Below are 18,653 nucleotides of genomic sequence, written 5' to 3'. Positions count from 1 at the left end.
CAGTTACTTGCTTTACCTGATATTTCCAGCTATGTCCCAGCTTTAGTTTTGTTCCTCAACCAGAAATGCTTCAAACCCTTATGAATTCTCCCATTTTGGACCCCAAATTTGAGCCCACATAGCTGAATGATCTCTATGTATTGACAAAATTCTTGTACACTTACTATATGGCTACCAGCTTGAATGTTCACTTATTCCAAAGAGATGCCCTGTCATTATATATAGCCAACCAGTTTTTCTGTCCAAACTATTTTCTGCCTGTTCTGCTCTATATTTAATCAATGAGCAGTTAGGATAAATTGCAGTGGTTGCAAAATAGAAAGTGAGATTCACTATTACCAGGAGTGTTTAAGCTGAATGATGATGAAAGATTGTGTTGAATGGCTAAATGCCACACTAATCTCATAGAGGATGACAGAAATAACTGGTTAGAAACAAGTAAATTCTATAAAACTAGTTTATCGAGCTTATCAAAGATACAGTTCTTTAAGATAGATCAAGCACATAAGGTTGTTGCTAAGGAGCCCAGGCTCTTCCCATACTTCTTTTTCCTTACAGAGAAGAACTTATGTCTAGTGGTCTCTACAATCTATTTAAAGCTAAAAATCCCAACAATTCAGAAGAGCACCACTCTGAGCTCTAAGCTATTTTATAATCTTGACAGTACCAAGTGTCATGTCAGTAGTTCAAAACCTTCCACTGTTTTGAAAGAATGTTCTTACTGCCTCAGTGGCAAGGATTGTACAAATATTCCCTAGTTGCCACCGAGTTAGATATTTGATATGCCATGACCTTTTTGAAATTCTATCTGTGACTCCAGTCTGTTTCTCCTCCATCCATCCTGGTCATGGGCTAATATAGGATTGTTGTTAAAGAGATTCCTGTCACTTGTGGTATATGGAAATAGGTGATTTCCTCACCTACATTTCTATAAATCTTATTTTGAATCTAGTGCCATCTATAATTTTTATTTTAATTTTTAAACAGCTATACAATCTATAAGTTACTCATAAGAGAATTTTTCTTCAGTAGCTGAATTTGTAGTCTGTGCAAAACTGTCATAAAGTTTCCATAATAAAATACTCAAATCATTGGGTTTTTTCCCAAATTAGGGTTCAATTAGGTCTAAAATTTAATATTGAAGAAATTATAAAGATAACTGCTGAGACAGTAGAGAGAGCAAATGGACATGGAGTCAGAAAAATCTAAATTCAAATATAATACTTATAGCTATGTGACACGAGGTAAGCCACTTAGCTTCTGTTAACCTCAGATTACTCCACTAACCATAGGGATATAATAATAGCACCTATCTTGCAGAATTGTTTTGAGAATCAAATGAGATATTTATAAAAAAAAAAAAGATTTAATACAGTACCTGACACATGAGTAAGCACTATATGAATGCTTCCTCCTTTCTCTTAGGAAAAAAAGAAATCAGAGACTTGGAAACTTTTTCTGAATTATAATATACTCAATGGCTACTTTTCATGAAATCCCTTAAAGGTTTGAATAGTTAAGTAGCTAATTGTAATGTACTTTCAAACAGTTAATTTAATTATTTCAGAGACATTATTTAAAGAGAACATAAATTTTTCTCACAGTGCAATATCACCACAGAAATCATGAAAATGTCACATATAAACCTTCATTTTCCCAGAATAGGCTATCAGCAATTGACATTTAATAATTCTAGTCTTGAAAGGAGAAAAAAGACCAAGAAAGTATAATGGAGAAATCTGAATTATAACTAATCTCAAGGTTATACCCCTTAAAAAATAACAACACTATTGTCCTAGCTTTAAAACTCACATATGGTTGATGAGATAGTTAAGAATCAATTAAACAACTTAAATTATTAACATTCTAATTTTTTAATTCCCATAAACTATATCATAACACCTCAGTATGATTCTATGACTTACCTAGTGATTGTTATACTTATTAATAGCTGATTCTACAATCATTATCTATGTCATTTACAAAATATTAGCTTGATGGTGAGACTAATTGTAATTATCCTATATTCTAGAACAAAGGAAAATTCCATTTGTTTCTATGATGTCAACACCATCTGTTTGCAAATGGTAGAAAAATCTGCACATTCCTAAGAATTTCCCTGTGTTATTTTTATAGCTTTTTATTTACAAAACATATGAATGAGTAATTTTTCAACAATGATCCTTGTAAAACCTTCTGTTCCAACTTTTCCCCTCCTTTCCCCTACCCCCTCCCCTAGATGGCAGGTTGTCCAATACATGTTAAATATGTTAAAGTATATGTTAAATCCCTTTGTTATTTTTAAACATATGTTATGATTTAATAACATTTAAACAAATTACAAACTCAGAACTAAAATAATATAACATGCAATGGATATTTATGACATAAAATAACCATAATAATGCTATTAATGTTTTGGTAGGGCTAGATGTTTTATACTTTGGTGTTTCTTAAAACATAATGATTTTTATCATTACTACTTTTAATTCTTTATAAACTACTTATCTTCTTTTGTTTTACTAATCTGTTCTATTGAACGAATTAAAATGAAAACAATAAATAAATAAAGCATTCAATAAACAGCTATATAATCCCATGAAGCAAATTCATACATTGGCCATGTTTTTAAATATACACCTTATTCTGCATTCTGAGTTCATCATCTTCTGTTAGGATTCGAGAAGATTGTTCCTGCTCTATACAGTTGGACTTTAGGCTAATTTTGCACACTTGTAGCAAGACATCCTGAAGTAAATGGTCAGGGCTACTCTTCTTTCTTTGTTTTTTTCATGCATCTAATATCTCATAAAATTAGAAAATAATATCATCCACTTCGCAAAGAAGACATGTAAAAATCATTCTGTGTCTATTAAACATTTTCCCTAATGTTGTCTTGCAATGACACGTTTTTCATTACATCTTATTTTACTCGTCTTTTTTCCATATGGAATTTGATCATTTCTTAAATGACCTATTACATGCAACATTTTCCTTACTGAATGCCCCACATACAATTTCTTCTCTTGCTAGGAATTTTCTACTTCAGATTTGTACTGATACTCTCAACCTCTATCTCAAAGCCTTTCAGACATCACATATAGGTTTATTTTCCTTGTTTTATTCCCCTTCCATTCTTTGTATTAACTTCATATTTATCATTTCATTCATTTGAGGATCTTATTTTTGCCTTTCATATGTTTTTACCTGATATATCCCTCACACTCAGGATTATTTCTTTCTTCTTTCATTCAACAATTGTAAATGGCATTTTCTCCATGAAGACTTTCTTGACTAATTGGAAGGGTTTTTTGTCTTTTAAGTTCTATCATTTCATCTTTCTATGTCTCTCTGTCTCTCTCTGCCTCTTTCTCTCTCTTTCTCTGTTTCTGTCTTTCTGTCTCTCTGTGTCTCTTTCTGTCTCTCTCTCTGTCACTGTCTCTGTCTGTCTGTCTGTCTGTCTCTGTGTGTCTTTTTTCTATCTATCTATCTGTCCCTCCCTTTTTCTCTCCATTTAAAAATGAATGAAAGTAATTTAATTAAAATTTATCCTGTGGAGTTCTTCTACTATCCATTTGTATCCATGTGGTCTGTCTTAAATAATAAGTATCTTGACATATGAGGAAGGGATAGAACAATAATTTAAATATTGTCTACCATATGCCGGACATTGTGTTTGAGTATTTTTAAAACATCTTCATGACAATCCTCTTAGCTGTTTTTATTATTTCCATTTTATAGTTGAGAAAACTGAGACAGAGATTAAGTATCTGAGGCTAGATTAGAACTCAAATATTCCTTATTCCAAGCCCATACCATTTCTGCTGTGTCACTTAACTCCTTGAAAGTAAGCATTATTGCTTATTTATTCATTCTAAAAAATACCAAGCTGTCTCAATATATTGTTTAAAGATGAAAATGGACTTATTTCATTATTATATTTTACAACTATATTAGTTTTTTTTAACTATATCAATTCTTCTGAGATCCCCAAAGTCCTCTGTTATGCTAAATTATGTTATGAAAAAAATAAGTAAATTATACTATAAGCATAGTTATTTTTCAGACTTGAAATTTCCAGTTTCTTATTTGTTCTTAGGTATTATCTATATCATGCTAGGTTATATTCTATTCTATCACTGTACTAAATGTATAACATGTTTCATCTTATATTCATTGCCAAAATCAAAACAGAAAAGTGCTAGATCTCCAAAAAGTAATGCCCTTTCTCTCCAAAATTTGAGCAATCTGAATTTATCATCATTAGGTCATATAGACATTCCTTTAAATGTATGAATATTTTTCAGCAAGCATAATGTATTTGTCCCAAGAAGAAAATAATTTTTGTCTGCTGAAATACAAAGCACTTCATCTTCTAAGAGAACCAAATATTCTAAAAAATCAACTTTATCAATCAATAATATCAAGCAATTATCTTTAAATGTACAAGGATAATTTATTCATCCATTTACACTTCATCTATTCAACATGTAATAATATATGTAAAATCATTTTGCAAATATTAAAAGTTCTGAATAATGCTAGCTGTTATCAATGGTGATGATGTGGCTGTTTGTTGTTGTTGCTGCTGCTGCTATTATGGTTCTCATTATTGCTATTGTTATAAATCAGCATTTGCTGAGCACTTAGTTTGGACCTAGCACTAGGCTAGACTAACACCATAGTTTCTATCACAAAACAGATGTTCAATAAATGCTTGTTGAGTGATACATGTGAAAAAATAAATTTCATGAATTTCATGAACTTACAACTAGTTGGCAAGAGTGATGATGGCAAAACTAGATTCATAGGATGATTAAGAGAAAAATATAGTACAAGGACAGAGCACTGTTCAGTATTAATATTCAGCAGAAGTAAGCTGCTTTTTTTTTTCTTTAAGCTGATGTCACCTGATGAAGAATGGCTGTGTTCCAATTGAGAACAAAAATTCCAGTGAATTTGTCAAGTGACCACAGGACTAAAGGAAGTCATAGGCTAGAGGAAGTTGATTCATATAAACAATTAATTTATGGAATATATGATTCTGTGTATTCACCTGAGATTAAAAAATTCACATAAGATCTTGGAAAATAGATGGGAATAAAAGTGTTGAAAATAAAATTAAAATATTAAAAAATAATTATTCTAAACTTCACAAACATAATACTTTAGCATATCTTAATGTATTTTTATAATCTCTATAGCAGGAAAAATAAATTAGGGCTATTCTTTTGGGTCTGTCTGAAAATATATTGCCTGTTGCATTTGCCATTCCCAAATTCACACATTTAAATGAAAACAGCCTATGTCTTTTATACATATCTCTTTGAGATATTATTTTTAAAAATCATGTGAGGTTAACTAACTAGATAGTGGATGTATGGTGCATTTTGTAAAGAAACAAACAGCCAAATTACTATTCCTCTGCCAGTAATCCTGCAGTCTCTTTAGAGAGATAGACAAGGTAGAAACCATTGAACATTATAAAAAATTCATCTTTAATCAAATCTTCCAGGCATCTAACTTAGTTATATGTCTTATAATCACATAGAAATCTTTTTTAAAATACACATATACTTTTCTAAAAAATTGCCATTCTACATTGAGAGAAATGTTCTCTCTGCCTCCCTCATTTCTCTTTGAATTCAATATCCTCTTTATGTTAGAAGAAAGCCAATTGCTTTCCTAAGTTACAAATGTCACCAAAAAAGGGAAAAAAGAATGTTCAGAATAAGGACAAGGTTTCTCTCAGAAGCCAATAGCTTTTCAGCGAGCTATGATGCACTGCCAGATGCTAAAATTTCTCTGAAGATCTCTAGAGTAGCAAAAGTAATTAGATGTTATCCTTCATTTCTTCTGTTCAGAATCTCATTACGAAAATTGCAAAAACATTGGTGATGCAAATATTGCAGGTGGAATTTTGTCATTGTCAAAAAGAAAATAGGAAAAGGACAGAAAAATGGAAAAAGATTTGATGCATATTCAAAATCAAACATTGCATCATTATGAAATTTGCTTAATTTGTAACTACTGTTGTTAGAAAATAATTCACAATACTGTTAACAGCATTAGGGAATTTATTAGAAGGAACTAGGTCCCACCCTCAACACAGCAAGACAACATCATGAATGATTCTGGGATAGGAACAGAAAAGTCCAGATGGGTGTTTTTTTTTTTTTGTTGTTGTTGTTGTTGTTTTTGTTTTGGTTTGTTTTTTGGCACTCTGAATGTTATATTTAAGATTGAGGAATATGAAGCCATAAGGGAAAATAGTTGTCATTTTAACCCTTGTAGATGATTGAAAATCTTTCAAATTTCTACTTAAATAACAGTTTCTGTGTAAGACTTTTTTCTAATCCTCCAGCTGTTACTATCTTTCCCCTAAAATTATCTGTATTAGCTTTGGTACATACTTGGATTTGTGCAAATTGTCCCCCTCTGCTCCCCATAATATCAGCTCCTCCTTCTTTCCATAATGTAAGTTTCTTGAGGACAGTGTCCATTTTGGATATTGTATCTCTATTGCTTAGTTCTTCATTCAGCCATTCTTCATCAGGTGACAACTAGTTCTTCTAGTTAGTCAAACATTTAATCAGTCAACTAGAATTTATTTTTATGTGACATATATTAGTAATCTCTGAGTATAGATGAGCAAAAACCAATCTCTTTTCTATAGAGTAAACAGTCTAACTGTAGACACAAGCAAAAACAATTTAAAAATAAGATTACAAATAGGATTAATCAAAAATAGTCTCAGAGGGAAGATGCTAAGATTAAGGAGAGCTAAAAAGGTTTCTTTCAGAAGGTGGGGTTTTAGATTGGAACTGAAGAAAGCCAGGGAGGATAGGAGGCAGAAATGGAGGAGGGATAGTATTCTAAGCATTCTGAAAATGTTCAGAAGCAGGAAATACTATCATTTTCAAGGAATAGAAAAGAGGCCAACGTCGTCATAATTCGCAACGATGAAGTTGCATCTTATATATCTTACGCATAAGGATGCATAAGATATAAAAATACTAGAAAAAGAGGAAGGGATATATTTTAAAAGTTCTATAAGAGCCATAGAGGATTTTATATTTAAACTAAAGTTTACAGGGTGTTAATTGAGTATGAAAGTGATATTGTCAGACCTATATTTTAGGAGAATCAGTTTGACATCTGAGGGAAGGATGTATTAGAGTGGGAAGATATGAAGCAATAATCCAGGAGTGAGGTGATGAGAGCCTATGGTTTCAGTGGTAGAAGTGAGAAAGGAGCAAATGCAAGAGATGTTATAAAGTTTAAAATGAAGGATTAACCACTGGTTGTATATACGATATGAGAAAAACTAATAATTGAGGATGACACTGAGGAGTGCAAACCTGGATGACTGGCAGAATCATAGTAATAGAAGTGGTCATAAGGCAGTTAAAAGAAGAGAGAATTTGCAGGAAGATATAATGATAGTGCTCAATAAATGCTTGTTCACTGGTTGATCTACTAGTAGAGTGCTTTGGTGAATCTAGAGCAAAACACTGCTCTCAACATTGTCTTTGATCTATAGGTTTTATTTCCACAAATACAAAAATCTACATTTTCAGTTATACAAAGTAAAAAATAAAAAGTCACTGTCATGATGGGAAAACTTCATACCAAATCCATCTACTGAACTATATGTCTCTCTGCCTCAGTTACTGCAGCTGGTGATTTTGATGCAATTTGGAAGCATGAAGATAGGCTTCGCAGAAGATTATTTCTCTCTTGAAATACAAACAGCATTCACAAGAATAGGAAACTCATAAGGAACCAGAAAGACACCCATACCAAACATTCATGATGTCCTTTGGAGGGGAATTGTAGCTGAAGAGGCACATTAGTTTTGTCAATTGAACAGATTCCCAAATGCTAAATTATTTAAAACTTCCAGTTCTCACAGCAAACACTGTTTTAAGTTAGCAAGGAAAAAAATCAATAGAAATTATCAGTTTGTATAAAGAGATTAATATTTTTAATATATAACATGAGATTTTTCACCCCACTTCCCATCTCCCAACCCCCATACACCAGTCAGGGCAAATCAATCTTGTGCACCTAAGTCTTATTGTTGGGTTCATTTTTTGTATCTGACTAGCTACTATTTCCAAGGTCATAATAACTAATGAAAAAAGATGGCCTTATCAATTCTTGAGATTTTTTTATTATTTGTCTTGCTGGGAATTTTTCTTCTTTTTCTTTGTCATTTAAAAGAATGGTATTTTGTCCTCTTTGGCCTTTTTTTCTTTTTTGATACTCCCACAGCTCAGACTTATTTTTTACAATATATATGTAGTTCCATAGGCTACCAAAACCTTACATATAAACACACACACAAAAAAAATGTTGTCTGATGAATTCAATTGCATTCAGATTTTTAAAAAATAATCCTGTTAGTTTCCCGTTTTTTCAATTTGCAAATATTTTGGTCTATCCCTTATTGGACCAATACATCATCTTTTCAAGGACTTACCTGTATCAAAAATATTTACATCAGCTGTTTTGTGGTAGCAAAGAATTGGAAATCAACTGGAGAATAGCTGAACAAGTTGTAAGATATTAATGTAATGAAATACTCTTACTCTATAAGAAATGAGAAGCAAGGAGATTTCAAAGAAACCTAGAAAGATTTACATGAACTGAAGTTAAGTGAAGTGAACAGAATGAAGAGAACACTATACACAATAACAGCAACACTGTGTGATGATCAACTGTGATAGACTTAGCTTTTCTTGGAAATAAAAGGATCCCAAAGATTTGTTATGGAAAATACAAATACAGATTGAAACATATTATTTTCGCTTTTTGGATTTTTTATATTTGACATGATTGCACATGTATAAACTATATCAAATCGCTTGCTCTTGGAAGAGAGGAAATGTGAGAAGAGAGAAAAATATAGAACTCAAAAACTTAGAAAAAAGATGTAAACTAAGTCTGATTTTTCTTGTGCAGCAAAATAACTGTATAGATGTCTATACATATAATGTTTTAAACATATACTTTAATATATTTAACATGTATTTAACATATACTTTAACATATTTAGCATGTACCTGCCATTTAGGAGAGGGGGTGGGGCAAGGAGGGGAGGTTTTGCAAGGACGAATGCTGAAAAATAACCCATGCATATGCCTTGTAAATAAAACACTATAATAAAAAATAAAGAAATAAAATCACTTCCTCTTTTAAATAAGTTATCTAATGATTTCATGACAACTTTGTTTTGATCTAAGTGTGTTTGTTTGGGATAGATATTGTTAGCTGGCTTATGAGTTTGAGGTTCCTTGGTTACCTTGAACATGGTTTAGTCCACCTGACAAAATGTTTTTTCAATGATGTGATTACTGTGCATGTTATAGCTTCTTGGAGCCAATAATGAGGACTGAGTGCAGATAAGCATCCCCAAAAAGGGCTTGACAAACTATCATTCAAGGATGCTAATCCTCTTTAAACACCCCAAATACCCAAGTTCAAAGGTAATCTTAGAAGGAAATCATTAACAGTAGGAGGAGCCTGAGAAGTCTTATTCTGCAAGGTGCCACAAAGGTAAATAAAATTCAAAAGACTGGAAAGAATAAAACATTGAAGAGATGTCCACTTAAAATGTCACAAACTGGTTGTAATTGATAAATACTTAAGTTTAACACTGGATGCATCCATTGGATATCTCTTATCAATTTCTGAAAGTCAGTTAAGGTGTCCAACTTATCTGTTCTTAAAGAAAACTTTTGTACTGTAAGTACCTTAGGATATACTTCATATCCTAAATATTAAAAAGGAGCATGCCTTTGAATTTTTTTTTCTGGGGCTATAAACAATTGGTAGTTCTTTAGTGTTTCTGTTGTAGACATGCTTCTAACATTTGCTCCTCAGGTGCACATCCCAAGATATCATCCATGTAATATAACATAATTTTTGGAAATGCTTTTCTTACTGGAGTAAGAGCAACAGCAACATACATTTGACACATGGTAGGGCTATTTTTCATTCCCATTAAATTGACAAAACTGTCCATTTAAATCTTTTATAAGGCTCATCTGAATTAACACTGAGCACTTAAAGGGCAAATCTCATATCCTCCTAATTCAGATGGATAGAATAGAAACAATCCTTAATGTTTATAATATAAAGAGGCCATTGTCTAAACAATTGCATGGGAGTTGGAAGCCAGGCTGAAGAGCTCCCATTGTCTCCATCTGTTCATTTACTTTTCTTAAATAAGTCAACATCTTCCATTTTCCAGATTTCTTTTTCACAGCAAATAAAGGGGAATTCCAAGGATGTAGAGAAGGTTATAAGTGTCCTTGATCAAGTTGTTCCTGTATTATATCTAATAAGGCCTGAATTTTTTCACTAGTTAAGGGTCAGTCTTCCACCCACACCACTATATCAATTTAAATTCACTACGCAAGTTTACAAAAGAAGCCCAAAAGACTCTCAGAGGTTGAACTCATCTTATCCAAGGTGGTTGAAAGTTACTCAAAAACCCTTGGAAATCCACTTTTTGTTACAAAAGAGGCATCTACATCAGTGGGTGACCCTCCAAGCACAACCAGACCAAAGCCTTATTCCTTACTCAGTGCTTGTGGCTAGGATCTTACTAAAAGGCCATTAAGCTAGTATTACAATTATCTGGGATAGGACCTGACAAGATAGACACCTTTTATACCAATGCACAAATTAATATATGCTGTGAAATCATCCTACAGTGGCAAATTTTACTGGTCACAGCTACAAAATTTACACATGGGTCCACCTTAAAGATAACCCAGCTATTACATAATTGGAATAGATTTTTGAAGAAAAGGTTTCTAAGGTTCCTCTTCAAGGACCAACTATCTTTACAGATGCATCCAAACATAACCTTGTGTTGTATATTCTCCTGACAGCTATAAAAAGAGTAGTCAGAACTTCCTTTCAGTCCATTCAGCAGAATGAGCTATATGCAATTATGCTAACTCTTACTTATTATCCAGGAGATGTAAATATAATATCTGATTTGGCTTATTCAATACATATGGTACAAAGAATTGCCACAGCCCAAACAAAATTTGTAGCCTCTAACATATATCAGCTTTTAAAGGAACTTCAGGAGCAAATGAGAATCTGTCCAGGTAAGTATTACCATTTGTATGTTTATTCTCATAATAGTATTCTAGGAACTGTGTTTTATGAAAACTCAAAGGCAGATCACCTTCTCACCATGTTAGCTAACACTCCTCTATTTCAGGCAGCCCAAGAATCTTATTCTAAATATCATCAGGCTTCAACAGCTTTACATCTGCAGTTTGGGATAGCAAAAGAAGAAGCTAGGAGCATAGTAAAAGCCTGTGTGGCTTGCCTTCCTTTCCATGCTCCTACACTCCCATTGGGTTTGAGACCCAATGAAATTTGACAAATGGATATAACTCATTATAAATCTTTTGCCCATCTGTCTTTTATCCATATTGTCATGGACATTTTTTCATAATTTGCTTTTTCAGCATCAGCAGCGAAAGAGGCAGCCCTAGTGGACACTGAATTCGTTATACAGGCTTTTGTCATTATGGGCGTGCCACGAGCATTAAAAACACACAATGAACCTACATATACTTCTAAACATTTTGCACACTTTTGTGCACAGTATCAGATCTTACACATCACTAGCATACCCTTCAATCCTCAAGGAAAGGCAATAGTAGAGAGGAGAGTCAGAGACATCAAGATGTTCCTCCAAAACCAAAGAAAGGGGGAGCCAGAGGTAACACTAGAGAACACTAGAGCTGAATGGACTGAAAGGAAGTTCTGACTACTCTTTTTATAGCTGTCAGGAGAATATACAACACAAGGTTATGTTTGGATGCATCTGTAAAGATAGTTGGTCCTTGAAGAGGAACCTTCTTTATGATATTAATTTTTTTTTTTGTTTTTGATGAGGATGCCCTGGATCTGGCAGACAGGTTTCATAATCTACCAGAAGGGCAGTGTCCAGTGCAAGCAGCTCTGGTATCTTTAGATAATCACCAGGTGATGTACAGAGATCTGTAGAGTGGTGAATGGAAGGGGCCAGATAATTTAAGTGCTTGGGGCAGAGAGTTTTCTTGTTCCTCTACAGATGGAGAAGAAAGTTCTAATGCCTTGTCATTTAGAGAGAGAGACAAAAAAAGGGAAGACCCTCAAAATGAAGAAGACCCAGGATACATCTGATGGTTCCATCTCTGACTATATCCACCACTGAAAGAGCATGGCAGTTCAACCTATGTGTATGATAATTGACTCATGGAATATTAATGAGACTGATGTAGGACTTTACAACCTTCAGGAATCATTGAATTCCCTGACAGATAAAGTAATGGACAATAGATTGGTTTGGACTATCTCTTGACTGCTGAAGGTGGTATGTGTGTGGTTGTAAATTAAGTCCTTCTGAGACTCATGGAAGTATTTTATAGTATCTTATTTATTCATATTATTTGTTATGTTACTACTTGCTTGTGTGATGCTTCTCATAGTGATAGATTTAACCACTGATGTATACCTGCTTCAATTAAAACAAAAGAAAGGAGAGATGTAGAGGGCCGCAGACAGTGGGGAAATCTAGGTGAGGTATAAGACCCTTCAGCCCAGAGAGAACCTGCTGACAATGTCTGCTTTGGTTCCCCATCTCCACTAAGGGCTCTCAGCCTTCCTGAGAAGTCAAGGGTATGTGACAACTTGTGTTGTAATTAAAGCAGAGTGATAGCAAGTAGCAAAGAGTCATCTACACACACTAGCAAGTTGCTTATGTGGTCCCACATGCACACTGTTGCTATAGTTATATAAGGGTATTAAGGTATATAAGGCTGAGAATATTTGGTGTATATAGATTCCATATTTTGACCATCCATATGAGTTCCACCTCTTCACTCCTCTTCTAAGACTAAGGACTCAAGCTAGTACCGAGATCCTCCAGAGAGCTAGTTTGTACACAACAAATGTCATGATTAATTTCATAATAAAAAGAAAATTCAAAAGAACAAGGAATATGGAATAATAAGTCGTGTAATATTTCCCCTGACAGAGATCAAATTGGATAATATATCTAAAGTGCAAAGTGAATATCTGTTGATCCTAGGTAGCTTTCCCTTCAGGTCTTTATAATTCCAGATAGTATGTTCCTGAAGAAGAATACACTGTGCTTTCTAAATTGCTAGATCCTGAAAAATCTTAGGTAAAAAGTACATTAGGGAGTTTAGTTAATAGTTAATCTGTCACAAACTGTGCCTTCTGACAGCATTTTTAAGCCTTTTTCTGTACTTCCAAGTCAGTCCATGCAAACGCTCATGGGATTCTTTTCAACACATCATAGTATTTTAAATAAGTAGAAATGGATTATAACTAGATTCCATTCTCAGGTCCCAAAGAGTTAAATTGATAGGAAATCAAGTTTTCTAATAACTTAATACACAAAATAAGGAATGGCAGGAAATGAAGAAAGGAAGAAGAAAAGAAAGAAGAAAATAGGAGGGGAAAAGGGCTGGGAAAGGGAGAGAGAGAGAGAGAAGTAAGAAAGGAAAGAAGAAAGGGAAAAATAAGGAGGGAAGAAGGGAGAAGAGAGAACACTAAAAGAGAAGAGCTGACTTTTACTACATTGTTGCTTTTTCATTTACTGCCCCAAAACAGGAAGGAATGGACTATAACTTACTACACCAACAAGAACAATATCCCTTGCAAACATCAGTAGAGGGAAGCAGAAGAATACAGTTTCTACATAGATGATTGTGCATTCTTCCTATCGGACCACTAGAAGATTACTTAGGTAAGAGATCTCAAACTGGGTCCATAAACTTGTTATTTTAATATCATTCATCTTCTTTGTAATCTTATGTATTTTATTTTATGCATTTATAAACATTATTCTGAGAAGGTGTCCAGAGGCAGCATCAGGATCCATGACAAATAATTAAATAAAAAAAAATGTTAAAAACTTTGGTCAAGGCTACCATGAATTTAATTATGACATTAATAATCATGAACATTTCATTTCTATGAGGAACAAAAAGGAGAATTGTATGTGAAACCATGAACTTGTTACACATTATCTTTTATGTACTATTACATTTCATTTTCCACCTTTTCAAAGAAACCATCTCTTCAATGTTTTATTTTTTCCAGTCTTTTGATATTCCCAAACAAAGCAAAATTACCTTTACAAAATCTATAAGATCCCATTTTCTTTTTGCATATTTTTGATGATTGCCTACATTAAACTACTAATTTAATTTATTATAGTGATATGAGCAGAAGAATTTAGACTTTTCATTTTGCAGATATTATTTGATCAGAAAGGTAGTGGGAGTGGGTGTCAATATTATAATGATCAGAATAACTATAACCAGGTGCAGCCAGTATTCTTGAAATGGTTTATGGAACAAGTGTTAATAAATAGTCACTGAGGTTCATACTTAATTGCCTTACTATTAGCTGACTTGCTGCTCCTTAGTGACACTTACTTTGAATGATACAATCCAAACTAAATACTCCAGGGACCAAAATTGTACTTCAAATTAAATATTACCTTTACTTCCCATTAAACAGACAATTTTAAGAGAAAAGCTCTACAAAGTCATCAGGATATAGCAATTGCTTTGATGTAAAGGCTATTTTGAATGAACTTATGTTGAATTAATGACTTTCTCTCATAAAGATTTGGTTAGAGGAGGAAAACAAGAACTACAGAACAATGGGAAGATATTTGATAAAGTTTAAAAAACACGATTAAGAGTAAAAGTAAACATTAAGTAGCCAGAATTATAGAACAGAAACACTATCCTTCATAAGATAAATTCCTGTACCACAGATACAAATCCCAAAATATCCTTAAGAATTCAACAAATAAACTATAGCATTGTTACAAACAAAAATATTGCCACAGGAAGCCTAGAAGTAATATTAATCCAGAAAAAAATTAATAAGAATGTTTATAATAAATGTCACCATATCAGTTACATAAAATTTCCAAACTATGTAGAGGAAAGAGTTTTCAAATTAAAGGGGTCAAGAAAGAAATTTTTAAAAAATATGAAAACAGGATGGTGAACATTCCATCTCAATCTTACTGCTACTGGAGTAGTAGCAAAAATAGTATTTTGGGGAAATTTGGTGGGGCCAGTGTGACAATTTTTATTTGAGGCTATTTCTATCTTAGATCTCTCTATCTTCCGCCAGGCTTTCACCACTCACAGTCTCAAACTCACCAACCAATTACCACAAGAGCTTTAATCTACTCTTTCTGACCCATCCTTAGGCTACAGTTTCCCCCAATTCACCCTTTCCTCCAAATCCCTAAACTCTTTTTTTTTTTTTTTTTTACAGATCAATGATCCTCATGAATATTTTATTTTATTTTATTTTATTTTTAATTCATTTTTCCAAATTATCCCTTCCCTCCCTCCACTCCCTCCCCCCGATGGCAGGTAATCCCATACATTTTACATGTGTTACAATATAACCTAAGTACAATATATGTGTGTAAATACCTTTTTCTTGTTGCACATTAATTATTAGCTTCCGAAGGTATAAGTAACCTGGGTAGATAGACAGTAGTGCTAACAATTTACATTCACTTCCCAGTGTTCCTTCTCTGGGTGAGTTATTTCTGTCCATCATTGATCAACTGGAAGTGAGTTGGCTCTTCTTTATGTTGAAGATTTCCACTTCCATCAGAATACATCCTCATACAGTATTGTTGTTGAAGTGTATAGTGATCTTCTGGTTCTGTTCATTTCACTCAGCATCAGTTGATTTAAGTCTCTCCAGGCCTCTCTGTATTCCTCCTGCTGGTCATTTCATATACCACAATTTACCCAACCATTCTCCAATTGATGGACATCCATTCATCTTCCAGTTTCTAGCTACAACAAAAAGAGCTGCCACAAACATTTTGGCACATACAGGTCCCTTTCCACTCTTTAGTATTTCTTTGGGATATAATCCCAATAACAGCAATGCTGGGTCAAAGGGTATGCACAGTTTGACAACTTTTTGGGCATAGTTCCAAATTGCTCTCCAGAATGCCTGGATTCTTTCACAACTCCACCAACAATGTATCAGTGTCCCAGTTTTCCCACATCCCCTCCAACATTCATCATTATTTGTTCCTGTCAACTTAGCCAATCTGACAGGTGTGTAGTGGTATCTCAGAGTTGTCTTAATTTGCATTTCTCTGATCAGCAGTGATTTGGAACACTTTCATATGAGTGGAAATAGTTTCAATTTCATCATCTGAGAATTGTCTGTTCATATCCATTGACCATTTATCAATTGGAGAATGGTTTGGTTTCCTATAAATCAGGGTCTCCCTAAACTCTTGATAACAGACAGTGATAACTCCTGATTGGCTTTAGTTCTATTGCAGCTTAGAATTCTTAAACTCAAGTGATTCACTAGCCTCTACCTTAGCATAGCAGGGATTGCAGATATGTACTAAATGGTAAATTGATGAGGTTTCTGTGAGTGTACAAGATGAGCTTGCATATCAACATTTAATTATGAAATAAATTATTTGTATCTACCTATATAAGATCTCACAAGCATTAAAAATAAGATAGAATTAGAGATCCATTTCTCAGTCTATAATTGTATGATGCTCTATTTTATTCTGCACAACAATTTCATTTTTCCTCTTCTCAAGTCTTCAATTATTATACAAACAACATGAATTTCGCAGTGTCCAAGGAGCAGGGAGATAAGGCCAGATAAGCCAAAAAGATCAGGAGTTCATAAAGGAGGCTTGATATAATTAATAATTTTGAACAAGATGCAAGTCTTTGATATATAATTGAACATCGTTACCAGAGATAAATCACCAGTAAAGACAATTAGACCATTTTGGAAGGCTAACAAAGTATCATTTTCTTAATTTTATACCACCTTTCAAGTTCAGGCAATCTCCCTACTCAAAAAAGGAAATTCATTATTAAAGGAATCATCTATAAGCATTTAGAAAATATGTTGGTCATTAAAATCCTCTATGGTTTTCTCAAGAACCAGTCATAATAAACTCATCTTAATTATTTTTGTGATAGCAGTCCTACCAAAATACTGCATGGTACCTAGGAAAAAGCAGTGATCTAAAGTCTGAAAGACCTGTTTTTTAATCTTCCCTCTGCATGTCCTTCCCATGTAACCTTGTATAAGACACTTAATTCTCTAGGCTTCAGTATCCTTATCCATCAAACGAAGGGGTTGAATTAAATGAGATACAAGATGTCCTCTACCCCCAGTCTGTGAATGACTGGATTCAGAATTATGATTACTGAATCAATAAATCCCTAAGGATATATGCAATAGAGTTCTATAGAGCTCTATCCTTGGTACCGTTTGTTTAACAATAACTTAGTAAGTATAGGTGGCATGTTTGTAAAATTTGAGATGCCAAAAGTTGGAAGGAATGACTACATCTATCAAAAGTTAACACCAAACAATTCTCAATAATTATTAGATTCTAAAATGATGAGAGTTAATTGAGATAAATAAATAAAATAAAGGCCATTCAATAATTCAATTGCCTTACTGATGGATAGGTATAGTTTGACTAGATATTATTTCATAAGAAAAAACTCATAAAGATTATCATTTACTACAAAATTTACTATTTTACTAATTTACTAATTTACTAATTTACTATTATTTAACAATTCAGTATAGTAACAAAATGATAATAATAATTAATATATATACAATTCTCTAATATTTCATCTATATTTATATATTAATCCATCTGAGCTTCAGTTGCCTCATATGTAAAAGGAAGGAGCTGTAATATATATATATATATACATATATATATATATATATATACATATATATACATATATACATATACATATATATATATGAATACATGTGCATATACATATATACTACAAATAGAAGGAAGCCTCAATGGAATGACATTGAAGAAGATGAGATTTGAGTAGATCATGAAGGAGGCTAGGGAAGCCAAGAAAGAAACTTGAGTAGTGTGAACATTGCAAGCATGGGCATAGCCATAGAAAAGACTCAGAGTCAGGTTGTATGTTATGTATGAAGAATGGTATGCATAAGAAGCTTATAGTACCTGGAAAAGAGTAACATATAAGAAGACTGGATGATAGGAAGGGGCCATGTTGTGAAGGGCTCAAACAGTACTCAAATATTTGATCCTAGAGATGATAGGAAGTCATTGGCATTTATTGAATAGGAGGAAGGGAGGAAATAATTATTTATATAGCACCTATTGTGTGCCAAGCACCATGCTAAATGTTTTTCAAATGTTAAATTATTTGACCTTCATAACAACACTGTTAAATAAATTCTATATTTAATCCCCTTTTTACAGCTGAGAAAACTGAGACAGAGGTTAAGTAATTTGCCTAATGTCCCAAAGATAGTAATTGTTTGACATTAAATTTGAATTCATGCCTTCCTGACTCTAAATGCAATATTCTATTTACTATTGCACTTAGTTACTCTGAGACAACATAGTCAGATGTGCATTTTAGAAAATCACTTTGGCAGCTGATTACAGGATAGAATGAGGAAGAGAGACAGATCATCAGGATGTTACAATTATCCAAAGAGTTGAGGTAATGAGGGACTGAAACAGAGTTACAGCTTTGTCAAAGTAGACAAGATGT

Source organism: Sminthopsis crassicaudata, chromosome 3, assembly GCF_048593235.1.
Source record: "Sminthopsis crassicaudata isolate SCR6 chromosome 3, ASM4859323v1, whole genome shotgun sequence".
NCBI lineage: Eukaryota > Metazoa > Chordata > Mammalia > Dasyuromorphia > Dasyuridae > Sminthopsis > Sminthopsis crassicaudata.
Note: the sequence above shows the minus strand (reverse complement) of the source record.